Source organism: Conger conger, chromosome 6, assembly GCF_963514075.1.
Source record: "Conger conger chromosome 6, fConCon1.1, whole genome shotgun sequence".
Classification (NCBI taxonomy): Eukaryota; Metazoa; Chordata; class Actinopteri; order Anguilliformes; family Congridae; genus Conger; species Conger conger.
In genome coordinates, this window is record NC_083765.1 from 51,319,975 (window position 1) to 51,332,273 (window position 12,299).

General features: G+C 44.2%; 1 protein-coding gene across 2 annotated transcripts in view; it reads left to right on the top strand.

The window, feature by feature from the left end:
- The first annotated feature begins 643 nt into the window (after positions 1 to 643).
- dagla (diacylglycerol lipase, alpha) overlaps positions 644 to 12,299 on the top strand; it is a 57,817-nt gene continuing 46,161 nt past the window's right edge. For both annotated transcript variants that reach the window (XM_061245184.1, XM_061245185.1), the window contains exon 1: positions 644 to 1,352. The gene's annotated coding sequence lies outside the window, so the exon portion shown is untranslated. The remainder of the gene's footprint in view (positions 1,353 to 12,299) is intronic.

A 12,299-nucleotide genomic window follows, 5' to 3' on the forward strand; every position in this document is an offset into this window, starting at 1 on the left:
GCTATATATACACCACTATTCTACTGACATAATTTCACATATGTGTCATGCATTGTCATCATATACTCTTTATATTCTGTAGAAGCATGATACATATGTGAAATGATGTCAGTGAAATATTTAACTGAATGAAGTCAGCCTCTTCAAGCAATATTCCAGACGGTGTGGTTTACTGATGATCTCAGATTGATCGCCACCCCCAACATACTACGACCTGCTCAAATCCCCTCTTTATTGAGCCACGAAGAAATGTGTGTGCTTGCTACCCCATAAGTGCTCGTTTCCTTTTGCGCGGCTGCGCTCGCTGCTTTTGCCACTGTGCGACTGTGCCCCTGTGTTTTTGATAGAAAATATGAACTGAGCTGAGACACACCCTTCTAATTAGACTCTATGAAGATCAGGAAATGACGCAGCTGTACCAACCCCTCGCCGATATGTGAGCTATTCACCAAGGTTAGCCCCGTGCTAATTCGCCTGCCTCAATGTTCTTTGCAGGGCTATGGAAATTTCAGAGGCTTACGCTAACAGCGCACGGGGGAGCGGACTGGGGTGGGGGGGATGGCAGGGATGACGTAAACAGCGTATGTCGCGCCGCTTCCAGCCGTCATTTGCGGTTGCTGGAGCCTGCAGCTGCGGACCACGGTACAGGAATAACGACGTGCCTCCTCTGGAAAGAAAAGCTCCGGGAGGAGGGGGGGAACAGCAGCGAAGCAATCGAGAACTGCTGCAGTTCCAGCAGCCAGGGTCAGAATCGGGAGTATTATTTTATAACTGTGCTACTCATAATGCCACAACTGAATAAGAGGAAAAACGTTTATTATTGTCTATTAATTTCGTAGCTAACCAGCGAGTTCCATTTCTGCGTGCCACTGAGCACGGAGCGAGATTTTAGGAGCGAAAAGACTGAAACTTGTCAGTCATGAAAATTAGAGATAGGGCGTAATGTATTGAAATTTAAAAAAATACACTGACTGTAAGAATACCGAGAAGGACAGAAAAGACTGCTTTTCGGAGGTGGACATTTGGGACAACCGCGATCGCGACCCCCTTCAGAATTATTTGACCTGAATATTGTGCTAGCTTCCCTAGCTAGCCAACTGATTTGGGAGGTATTGGAATACCGTCGCTGAATTTACAGTGTAGCTGCACGAGTGCTCCAGATTCAGCCGCTCCAAAGCCCCGGAGTCAACTAGATCGAACAGGCGGAGGACAGAAGCTCCATCGAGTTGGCTCCCTAGAAAGCAGAGTCGTAGTTCGGGCCGGCTCGAGAATGGGATAGGGGGCGGACAAGTGGACAATGGGAGAGAGAACGGAACCGGAGCGGGACACAGGAAGGTACCGACGCAATACAGGTGAGTACGCCGGGGGTTGTGGGGGTCACTCACCGTAAGCATACTTGACCACGTTTGGCAGTCAAAGTTGATTACAGATTCGGGTTGATTACAGATGACTCGTTTCAATGGAATGGGTAACGCTGTACATGGGAGGGAAATCGACGTGTGTCCGTTTTCGTTGTCGGGTGGCTCTCGGCAAGATGTTGCAAACCTGGTCATCTTGAGCACATTTTGCTCCACATGTCCTTTAGGGAATATTGCTGCGTTGATGCGAGTCTGTTTTGAGATGAACCTCCCGCGCCAGAGAAGCATTGGCCTCAAGTGTTCCATGTGAAACCCATATATACTCTGCGTGTTCGTTTTTATTCGTCGTAGGCGCACCACATCGCAACAGTCTTTTGGTCCTTCTATTTTTCTACTCACGGTGTGGAGACTTCCTCCATTGCATAAGCGCCCAATCAATAATAGATATCGGGGACATAACAGCGACTGCACTCAAGGCAGACAAGATCCGTTATTAATGTTAATGCACACGGTCTTCTACAGTGCGCTTGTGCGTTTTCACCTCCGCGCTCCCTCCCTTTTTCCCCTTCAAAGACAACTACGCGGCTGTGGGATCACCCATGTCAATGTTTGCTTCTGTCTGGTCTGAAATATTTGCGTATACCTACCTGGAAACGCTAACCCACCCAACCTGTGTGCGAGCTTTGATATCCCCGGGCAGAAACTCGCTCATTCGCACACTTGTTTTTGGGGGGGGGGGGAGTAGCTCGATAGCAGGCTTTGCCCCAGCTGTGGGCTTCTGTTCCAGTGCTGTAACAGTTGGATGGCCCGGAGCATCTGCATCTGTGTCTGTATGCTCAGGAGCCTGAGGGGAAATTATACGGTGGAAGGGCTCATTCATAAATTAATTACAGCAGAAAATTACAGAGCGACTGGTCCGGAGCTTGCCTGAAGACTGGTCGAAGACCGCCAAACCAGGTTAGAGCACTGTGTCAGTATTATTCTCCGTTCGTGTGGCTTTGTCTCATTGCAGTATGCTTTGTAGTTTGGCCTGATCCCTGACGCCTAATAGAATATCCAGAGGGAGTTAATTTCTTGATTCTGTGTCCTCGCAGTTAGAATGTCTGTCATCACATACCATCCGTTGCTAGCTGAGACATGCCGAAGATTGTAATGTGGTACCGATTGCCTACGCGATCGGCACTGTCCTGCGCTGCCAAAAGAGCGCTGAGACAGTTAAGTCCGTATGTATTAGGACAGTTGGTACAATTCCCGGTCTTTTGGCTCTGTACTCCTGCACATTCGATTTGAAATTAAACAATGAATATTTGGGTAAAGTTGTCTTGTTTCTCAGCCTCATAATGGTTTCCTTGACTGTCTTTGGTACAGTCTGGTCCACATATACCAATAACAGACTCCAAAGACAATTAAAAGCCTAGAATCAAGACTACACTCTGAAAGCTTTCTTATACATGCACTTATATATGCATAAGGAAGCACTTGAGTTCACCTGACTAATCAGAAACAGCTGAGAGGCCAACTGTCAAATTTTGGTCCACTAAAATAGAGGGACTATATATAAAAAGGGTTGTAATTATTTCACGGATAACTTGATATGGATGTAGCTAAATGCCCTGAAATTGTGACAGTCTGCACTTTAACCGCATATCATATCGTTTCATTTAAAATCCAATGTGCTGGAGTACAGAGCCAAAAGAACAGAAATTGTACCACACTGTCCAAATATTTACGGACTGCGCATCTCTCGGCACGACCGGGGAGTGTTCTGCCACCGGCCTAGATCACGATTCCCATCAGACACTGTTTGTAAACGGTAGGGGATGACCGCCGCCAACAAGACACTCATAAACACTTCTCTGTGGGCTGCGTTTGGGCGCCCTCCACGGGGGTATCCCCGGAGAGACGTTTCATCACCCTCCTCTGTGCCGAGTTGCCGTGCGTTGTTCCCTCTCCGCTGTGTGTTCAGTCACGGAAGGGGCCCGTGGAGGTTCGTGAGAAACGCAGGAACGGCGAGCCGCCCACTGTGGACGAGGGGTGTTTGCTGAGCAAACAGGGAGTGCCGCACGTGACACGTTGAAAAGGCTGTCCGGGTGGAGCCCTGCGCCCTGCTTTCACCCACTGGCTTCCTCCGCTGTAGTCTGGGTACTTATGCAGCGATTGGGGGGGGGGGGGTGTTAAAGTTTGTCCCAGGATTCAGTGGGGCGTGCGGAGATGAGCAGACGGGCGATGTGCTCTGTGCTTGTTGGCGAGATGAGGTGCCCCCTCTGTCTCTCTCTCTCCCTCTCTCCCTCTCTCCCTCTCTCTCTGCCTCTCTCTGTCTTTCTCTGCATCTCTCTCCCTCCCTCTCCTCCTCTCTCTGTCTCTCTCCCTCTCTCTACCCCCCTACCCAGGATGCCATGTGTGAGTCTAAATGTGTCTCTGCCAGGGTTTGCTGTCATTGCATTCAACACAGAGCTCTCTCTCTCTCTCTCTCTCTCTCTCTCTCTCTCTCTCTCTCTCCATCTGTCTGTTAGTTAAAATGAGGATTTCCGGGTGGGGGCAGTCACAATCACTTTCTCACCTGATCCTTTCAGATTTGAACAATTCTTTTATACACATTAATCTTCACTTTATTAGGTCATTATTAGACTTTTTTTTGACTTATTAAGTCTTCTGCTGTAGCCTATCCAGTTATAGGTTTGACGCATTTTGTGTTCAGAGATGCTCTTCTGCATACCACTGTTGTAATGTGTGGTTATTTGTGTTACTGTCACCTTCCTGTCTGCTCCGACCAGTCTGGCCTTTCTCTTCTGACTTCTGTCATTTATAAGGCGTTGTTGTCCGCAGAACTGCTTCTCCCTGGATTTTTTTTCCTGTGTCAAAATCCAGTGTCTGAGATACTCAAACCATCTTGTCTGTCAGCAACAATCATTTCACGGTCAAAGTCACTTAGATCACATTTCTTCCACTTTCTGACATTTGATCTGAACAACTGCTGAACCTCTTGACCACATCTGCATGCTTTTATGCATTTAGTTGCTGCCACATAATTGGCTGATTAAATATTTGCATTAACAAGCTGGTGTACAGGTCTACCTTATAAATTTTCACTGAGTATACAGTTGTGTTCAAAACAATAGCAGTGTGTTTAAAAACGTGAGTAAAGCTCAAAATCCTTATAATGGTTTTTATTTCGATGGATTGGGAATATCAAATATTTACTGTATAAACTGAAAAATTTAGCATTCCTGTGAATCACTAAACTAATATTTAGTTGTATAACCACGGTTTCTGAGAAATGCTTTACATCTGTGTTGCATGGAATCGACCAACTTCTGGCACCTATGAACAGGTATTTCAGCCCAGGATGATTTGACAACATTCCACAATTCCTCTGCATTTCTTGGTTTTGCCTCAGAAACAGCATTTTTGATGTCACCCCACAAGTTTTCAATCGGATTAAGGTCCGGGAATTGGGCTGGCCACTCCATAACTTTAATTTTGTTGGTCTGGAACCAAGATGCTGCTCGCTTACTGGTGTGTTTGGGGTCTTTGTCTTGTTGAAACACCCATTTCAAGGGCATTTCCTCTTCGGCATAAGGCAACATGACCTCTTCAAGTATTTTGATATAGGCAAACTGATCCATGATCCCTTGTATGCGATAAATAGGTCCGACACCATAGTAAGAGAAACATCCCCATATCATGATGCTTGCACCACCATGCTTCACTGTCTTCAGAGTGTACTGTGGCTTGAATTCAGTGTTTGGTGGTCGTCTGACAAACTGCCTGCGTCCCTTGGACCCAAAAAGAACAATCTTACTTTCATCAGTCCGCAAAATGTTTCTCCATTTCTCTTTAGGCCAGTTGATGTGTTCTTTAACAAATTGTATCCTCTTCAGCACGTGTCTTTTTTTTAACAGTGGGACTTTGCGGGGGCTTCTTGCCAATAGATTAGCTTCACACAGGCATCTTCTAATTGTCACAGTACTCACCGGAAACTTCAGACTGTCTTTGATCACCCTGGAGCTGATCATTGGCTGAGTCTTTGCCATTCTGGCTATTCTTCGATCCATTCGAATGGTAGTCTTTCGTTTTCTTCCACGTCTCTCTGGTTTTGCTTTCCATTTTAAAGCATTGGAGATCATTTTAGCCCAGCAGCCTATTATTTTCTGCACTTCTTTATACGTTTTTCCGCTGTTCTTTTGAACAATGTCTGGAACGACCCATTTTTCTCAGGTTTTCAGAGAGAAATGCATTCACACCAGTTTTTTCACAGAATGAATGACCTCACTAATTGAACTCCACACTGCTATTATTTTGAACACGCCTCTTTCAATTAATTATTCAATTACACAGACTCAGGAGCATGTGTATCATGAATGTTGGGTCTGTTGGTTTTCTATGACTCTACTACACCTACTGGTAAATTATTTGCCATGTAGTAATATATTTTCTACCAAAAACAGTGATTGATCTGGTAAGTCATGTTGGACTGCTATTATTTTGAACACAACTGTATATGAGAGAGCGTTCAAATGTGGTTTGATTAACCAGAATGACCAACCATTCAGGACATAGGTGCTACTCAAATTTGACCCATATTGGACCACTCATCCCACCTAAAGACACAGATATCATCTAGGGTAATTCTGTGAAAGTCAGCTTAATTAGTTAGTTAATTAATTAGTTTGCTTAATTTTGCTTAAACTTTGTATAAAATGATCCTTATGTATTAGCTAGAGAACATGCAAAATATTAGCCTCATTGAATTTGCCGTTCTTGAGATATTGTGCTCTTTAAAAAAAAAGGGGGGGGGGTGACCCACTTGCGAGTGGAAATTGGGGGTTGTCTCCATTTTGGAGCGTCATATATTTGGCATTAAAGCAGGAAAAACCTGAGGCTGTGCACGCCTACAAAACCTACTGTCCATTTTTCACACTTTTCATAATACTGCTCAAATAAAAAATTATGGACTTGCAAAAATGCTAAATCGTGCCACTTGGCATTTATTTCAACATTTGATTGCTTACTACATCAGCACCACTTGGTGTATGGTATCCCGACTTGAAATACTAGTAAATATCCTGGTTAAGAACAGCCACAAGCAAAATGAACTCAAATAGATCATTTATTTAAAAAATCATACAATGCCAAACTTAGGTCTGGCCTGAAAATGACCAGACCGATATGACCAATATGAAACGTCATGTTCTTCAAAATGTATAATAGGCCTACAAAAAAATTGATTTGATGCGTTTTCATGTTTTGGTCTACTGAAACAGGACCTCAATTTACAGGAACATACAGTGTATACCAGCGCTACTCAACTCCACGTCCTGCGTGCCGCAGTGTCTGCAGGCATTTGCTTCAACCGTGCGCTTACCCACCAGATTTTAACAATTTGCTTATCTGAACCAAGCAGAATGACCCAGTATGGTTCTCTTATTATCGGAACAAACAAACAAGGTTATCTACAATTTCAATCACTTTGGTCCAAAAAAATACATAAAAAATGCAAATGAGGTTCTTTTTTTCAGATTGTATTCATTTTTTAAATATGTTAAAGTGTAGACACTCCTGCAGTTTTCATGTTGTGCCCGCTGTCGGTTAAGCATATAGAGTATATAGTGGTCAGTCTAACACATTAATCCTTAATGTTGCCTATGTTGCTCTAATCTTGCTCTTTTCCCCATAAAATATTACTTAAGTTTTCCCATTTGTTGATCATCACTGAAAAACTGAAAATTAAATTACAATTAAACAATTCAATGTTTGCCCCAATTAAACAATTAAATGTGTGTAGTGCAAAGCCATGTGAAGATGTGAAGATTTAACTTTTTATTTTGAAGCCACTGTTCAAGCACTGATGATGCTTAGCTCATCTCATTTGGACTTGGGACAGTATGTTCTCCCTGTTGGTGTGACTGGCGCCACTGATGTGAACCCAAGTCGATCATGCGCTGATCAGGATGCCTAGGGAAAGAAAATGATCTGAAAGGTCCCTTTGGGTGCAAGAAGTTCATTTCTACCCGATGATGCTTCACATCAACAGACACCGCCATACCAAGCCGCCAGTCTCTGGTATTCTGAAACTGAATTCGAGACCTATGCAAATTTTAGGCTCTAACTGATATGAGTTGTTCGTAAATATCCAACGTGACCTGACAAATGGTTTTTGCATAATGGATGATGTTGCTAAATGTTAACACAGAGAGCTGACCACAGGAGGGGGAGGGAGAGGGGGAATTGGTCTCTGGAGGCGGGGTTAGGGAATTTTCAAAAAACCTACTGTACATCACTGCTCTTTTCCGACGTTTTGTGGGCGTTTTAGATGCTAGAACCAGGAATAGAACACTCATGCATGTGGGCCTTTAAGGACAAAAAACACCTCATTTGTATATTTATTTATTTTGTACCAGAAGTGTAGATAACCTTGTTGGAAAGCTTTCCAATAATAATTGAATCATGCTGGGGGGGTTTTTTTGGAAGAAGAAGAAAATATCTGTGTTTTTAGGTAGGGTGGGGGTTCAATATGGGTCAACTTTGAATTGTTGATCATTCTGGTTAATCGAGCCGCATTCTAACAGTCATGTAGGCTAACGTATAAACAAAGTGTTGAAATGTAACGGGCATTGGAGTTCTGAAGGTGATTGATTTCTGACTGAATGCCATGCCGATTAATCAGCCTGAACTCACGCGCAGTGTTGTCAAAGCAAAGGTAGCAAACACCAACAATAACGTGCATAATAATCACACCCTTCTGTAATTTCCGAGCTAATTTAGGCTGTTCATAAACATATAACGTACCTATCCATCTTTCTCTTTCTCATCCATTTTGTTCCGTGCTCCAGTTTGAAATGACACATGAAAGTATGCCGCTGCCCCATCTCCACAGCCTTCTGTCTGCACAGTCCGCATTTTAGTTCTGGCACCTTTTTACGTACCATTTTTAGCCAGAAATCTGTGTGTTACTCACTCCCACTCTGCCTCTCTCTCTCTCTTCCTCTCTCTCTTCCTCTCTCTCTTCCTCTCTCTCTCTCCCTCTCCCTCTTCCTCTCTCTCTCTCTCTCTCTCTCTTCCTCCCACTCTCTCCTATTTCTGCTCCCCTCACCTTTCCCTCCGCATTCTGTTGGAGAGAGAGAGCTTTCTTTCTGTGTGTGTGTGTGTGTGTGTGTGCGTGCTTGCGTGCGTATGAGTGTGAGAGAGTGTGAGTGTGAGTGTGTGTGCATGAGTGCGTGTGTAGGTGTACCTGCATGGCTGTCTGATAGCGGTGTGCTGAAATGGCCGCCCCTCACTGAGTCCCTGTCTCTCTGTGGTGTGCATTCACAGTTTACACTGCTGCCTGCACGCAGATGCATGTTTAGATAGTGGGCAGTGGTGTTTCTCCGACCATGTCATTGCAATGGCACAGAACAATTGCAAGTGACGCACTTCCACTACAAATAAACACCCTTCCAAATTTTTAACAGTAGCTTCAGATCCCAGAGAGTGCTTCATTTTGAGTGTTGGTGCACATGCAAGCCAACCCCCTCCATCTCTCACCCACACACAAGAACATTTTCTCAGTGAGAGTGCAGGTGTGTGCATGCGGGTTTTTCACTGTGTTTGTAACGTATGCTAAACATTAGCTCCAGGCTTGGGGGCATGCCTGGGACCTGGAAGGTTGGTGGTTCAAGCCCCGGTGTAGTCTCAATAAGATCTGTGCAGCTGTTGGGCCCTTGAGCAAGGCCCTTAACCCCACATTACGTTCTTCGTTTATCGTGTGAGACGGCCATAAATTGACAGCTCCATGTGAAAGGCCGAACGCAGAGAGCCGCGCGGTGACAGTTGGGCATTGAGGGATTGATCTCACGACGCGGCCTTCCTCGGTGACGGAAGCGCGGCAGTGACCGCGGCTAATGGCCGGAATGCAGACGAATGCAGACGAACGCAGGCGAACGCAGATGCACGCAGACAAACGATGACGAACGCAGGCGAATGCAGGCGAATATCGATTCCGCCGTCTTTCCACTCCGTCACACCGCCAGCCAGGAGCAGTCAAACTCCAAACTGAAATGCCAGTTACCACTCGAGCCATTTCCAGTTAATCCCCCCCCCCCGCTCTCGCCCTCACCCTCCCGGTGAAATGGACGGGGCTAGATGTCGAAGCTTATTTATGATTGTCTAGGACTGCATAACAAACAGGGGTACAGTTTGAAACGTAATGTGCCTCCTCTGTGTGTCGTAAAAAATCGCATTCACTGCGGTTCGATGATTCCGATAAGCATTTCAGAAGCCAGTTATTCATTGGTCCCCATGATGCACAGATTGAATCGGTGATTAGAAGCCCAATTCATTAACGGGTTGTGTTATAAACCTGCTCAGTCTGTCTGACCCGTGTAGTGCATGTCCTCCAGGAGCTCCTTCACTCACTACCAGATCGTCAATCAGCGCCGGCAACTGCATTTATTACATTCAGGGTGGGGATTGGACAGCCTTTAGCACTGTATTAATATGTGCACTCCATCCAATAGCGAGACCACAACGAAAGTTCTTTAGAAAATAAGGTCTTTATTTTCCCAGGGTAGGTTGGGTCAATAGCCAGCAAACAGTTATAGCAGAGATAAGCGGCAGTTTATAAGCGATAGTCCAGGCAAAGGGTCAGATCTCCAGCAAACAGATGTATTGAGGATAATCCAAAGAATAGTCACAGTCACAGGCAATGGGTCGAAAACAAACAGGCTAATTAAACAGAAACACAATCCAGAAACGAAAGTCGATAAACAGAAACTATGGGTCAGAACAAAACTGAAGGAATAAGCTAAACTCGATGGTCGGGGAAGAAACAGGTCAAAACAGGTATCAATACGAAAACGCTGGAGAGTATGGAATAAACACATAACAATCTGGCAACTAACTGCGCAAACAGAGGGGTTTTTATACACAGGTAACAAGAGGGAATGGGAATCAGGTGGGGAAACAATCAGGAAGTGAATCAGGTGAAACAAATGAATGAAGTGACAGGGAAACTACGTTGTGCATGGAGGTAACAAAAACACGAAAACGCTAACAACATAGGCAGAATACAGAACATGGAAAACACGAAACCTAACACACTCAGTGACCACGTTATGAGGTGCACCTGAAAACCAACTTCTTAGTGTAAATATCTAATCAGCCAATCATGTGGCTACATCTCCGTACATAAAAGCATGCAGACATGGTCAAGAGGTTCAGTTGTTGCTGAGGCCAGAGGGGCCTGCATGATCTTCTCTGCCTGGATGAGTTGTTGCTGCGCCCTTGGAGAAATGGTGTGAAAAGGAGGATTTGACACTGTTCCAGGTGTTGCCCGTTTGGCAATGATAGCTCTCACTGTCGTACGGTGGAGTCCCAGAGCCTAAGAAACTGCTTTTTGAGTGGCCTAGTCAAAGCCCGGCATCTCAGATCATCTCTTCACTGTTGCAGATGAGACAGTTTGGTGGGTACTCTTCACTGAAGCTATCAGGTTTCGGTTTCTCAAACTAGAGACTGACGTACTTTTGCTCTGTTCTGCATTTGCGCCTTCCACTTCTCGTTCTGTCCTGGTCAGATCTAGTTCACCTCTTCTTTCAAGACAGTTTCAGACTTTGTATGAAATCTTCAGTTTCTTTGCAATAGCACAATACAATAGCCTTCATCGGTTAAAACAACAATTGCCTGATGAGAAAGGGGTTTCTTTTTTTGCCACTTTTTAACCTAAATTGAACTTCAGAAAAGCCAGTGTAAGGATCATTTTTAGCTTCATTAAACGGCACAATTGTTTCCAGCTGCACTTAATATATCGGGAGTGCCTTTTCTAGTACCAAATTAGCACATTAGCATGATTACTTAAGGATGAGGCAACACAGTGCGTTGTTAGTGCACTGGTGTATTGGTAATAGTAACAGTAATAGTAATTTGTAATATTATCAATGTATCTGTGTCTTTTTGTCATGTTTTGTATGGCTTTAAGTCATGAAGGGTCCAAGGTATGAACTGAGCCTCAAACCATCATGCTGTTGTCAGATATGCAGCAGATATGGACGGATCACTTTAAGGGTTGTTTCTCCTGAATAACTGTCCCACTGAACCCAATGGGAATATTATTCTGGAGAAACAAGTTATCCATCCATATCTGCTGCATATCTGACAACAGCATGATGGTTTGAAGTTAATTTATGACTTAAAGCTATTTGGCCAACTAATGTGTTCCATACTGTATCAGCATATTTTAGATTTGATTAGCTGAATCTAGTCCTACCCCCCAATTCCCAAAGAGATCCATTCACAGGCAAAGGGTTTGTAGGACAACCTAAAAATAAGATATCCAGACTCAGGCATGCAAAGGATGTGCAACCAAGTATAAACAAAATGATAATTTAAGATATCATTATGTTAATTTGTCCAATTATTTTTGAGGCCTGTAATTCTTACACTGTTCACCCCGATTTAGATATAAATACCCTGAAATTAAAGCTGAAAATCTGCACTTTGAGTTCATATGCATTATTTAATTCCAATATCCTGCAGTAGACAGCTAAAATAACAAGAACTTTGTCAATGTCCAAATATTTATGGACCTGACCGTATATACACATTGCGATTCCCTCATCTGATCCTTAAACCAGATTAATCTGTCAGGCTGTTTTCCCCTTGCCCATGGAATAGTGGCTCAACACCTACAGCTGCCAAAAAATTAAATGCTGAAATGCTTTATTAATTTAAAATTAAATTGTGTGTGTTTTTTTTAGCATCGCATTTGCGAGCCAGATTAATTCAGCTCTTAATGAGTCCGTAACGCGATCCCCTCTGATAATTTAAAGTAGGCTGCTGAGACAAACGGTGGTTAGTGATGTTGAGATGATGGTTGGGGCCCCTCCTTTGGCGTGAATTGGGAGCGCAGCTGCTGAAATGTAGGTCCGGTCGGCTCTGGGAGACAGACCGACCGCGCCGAGCCTGAAA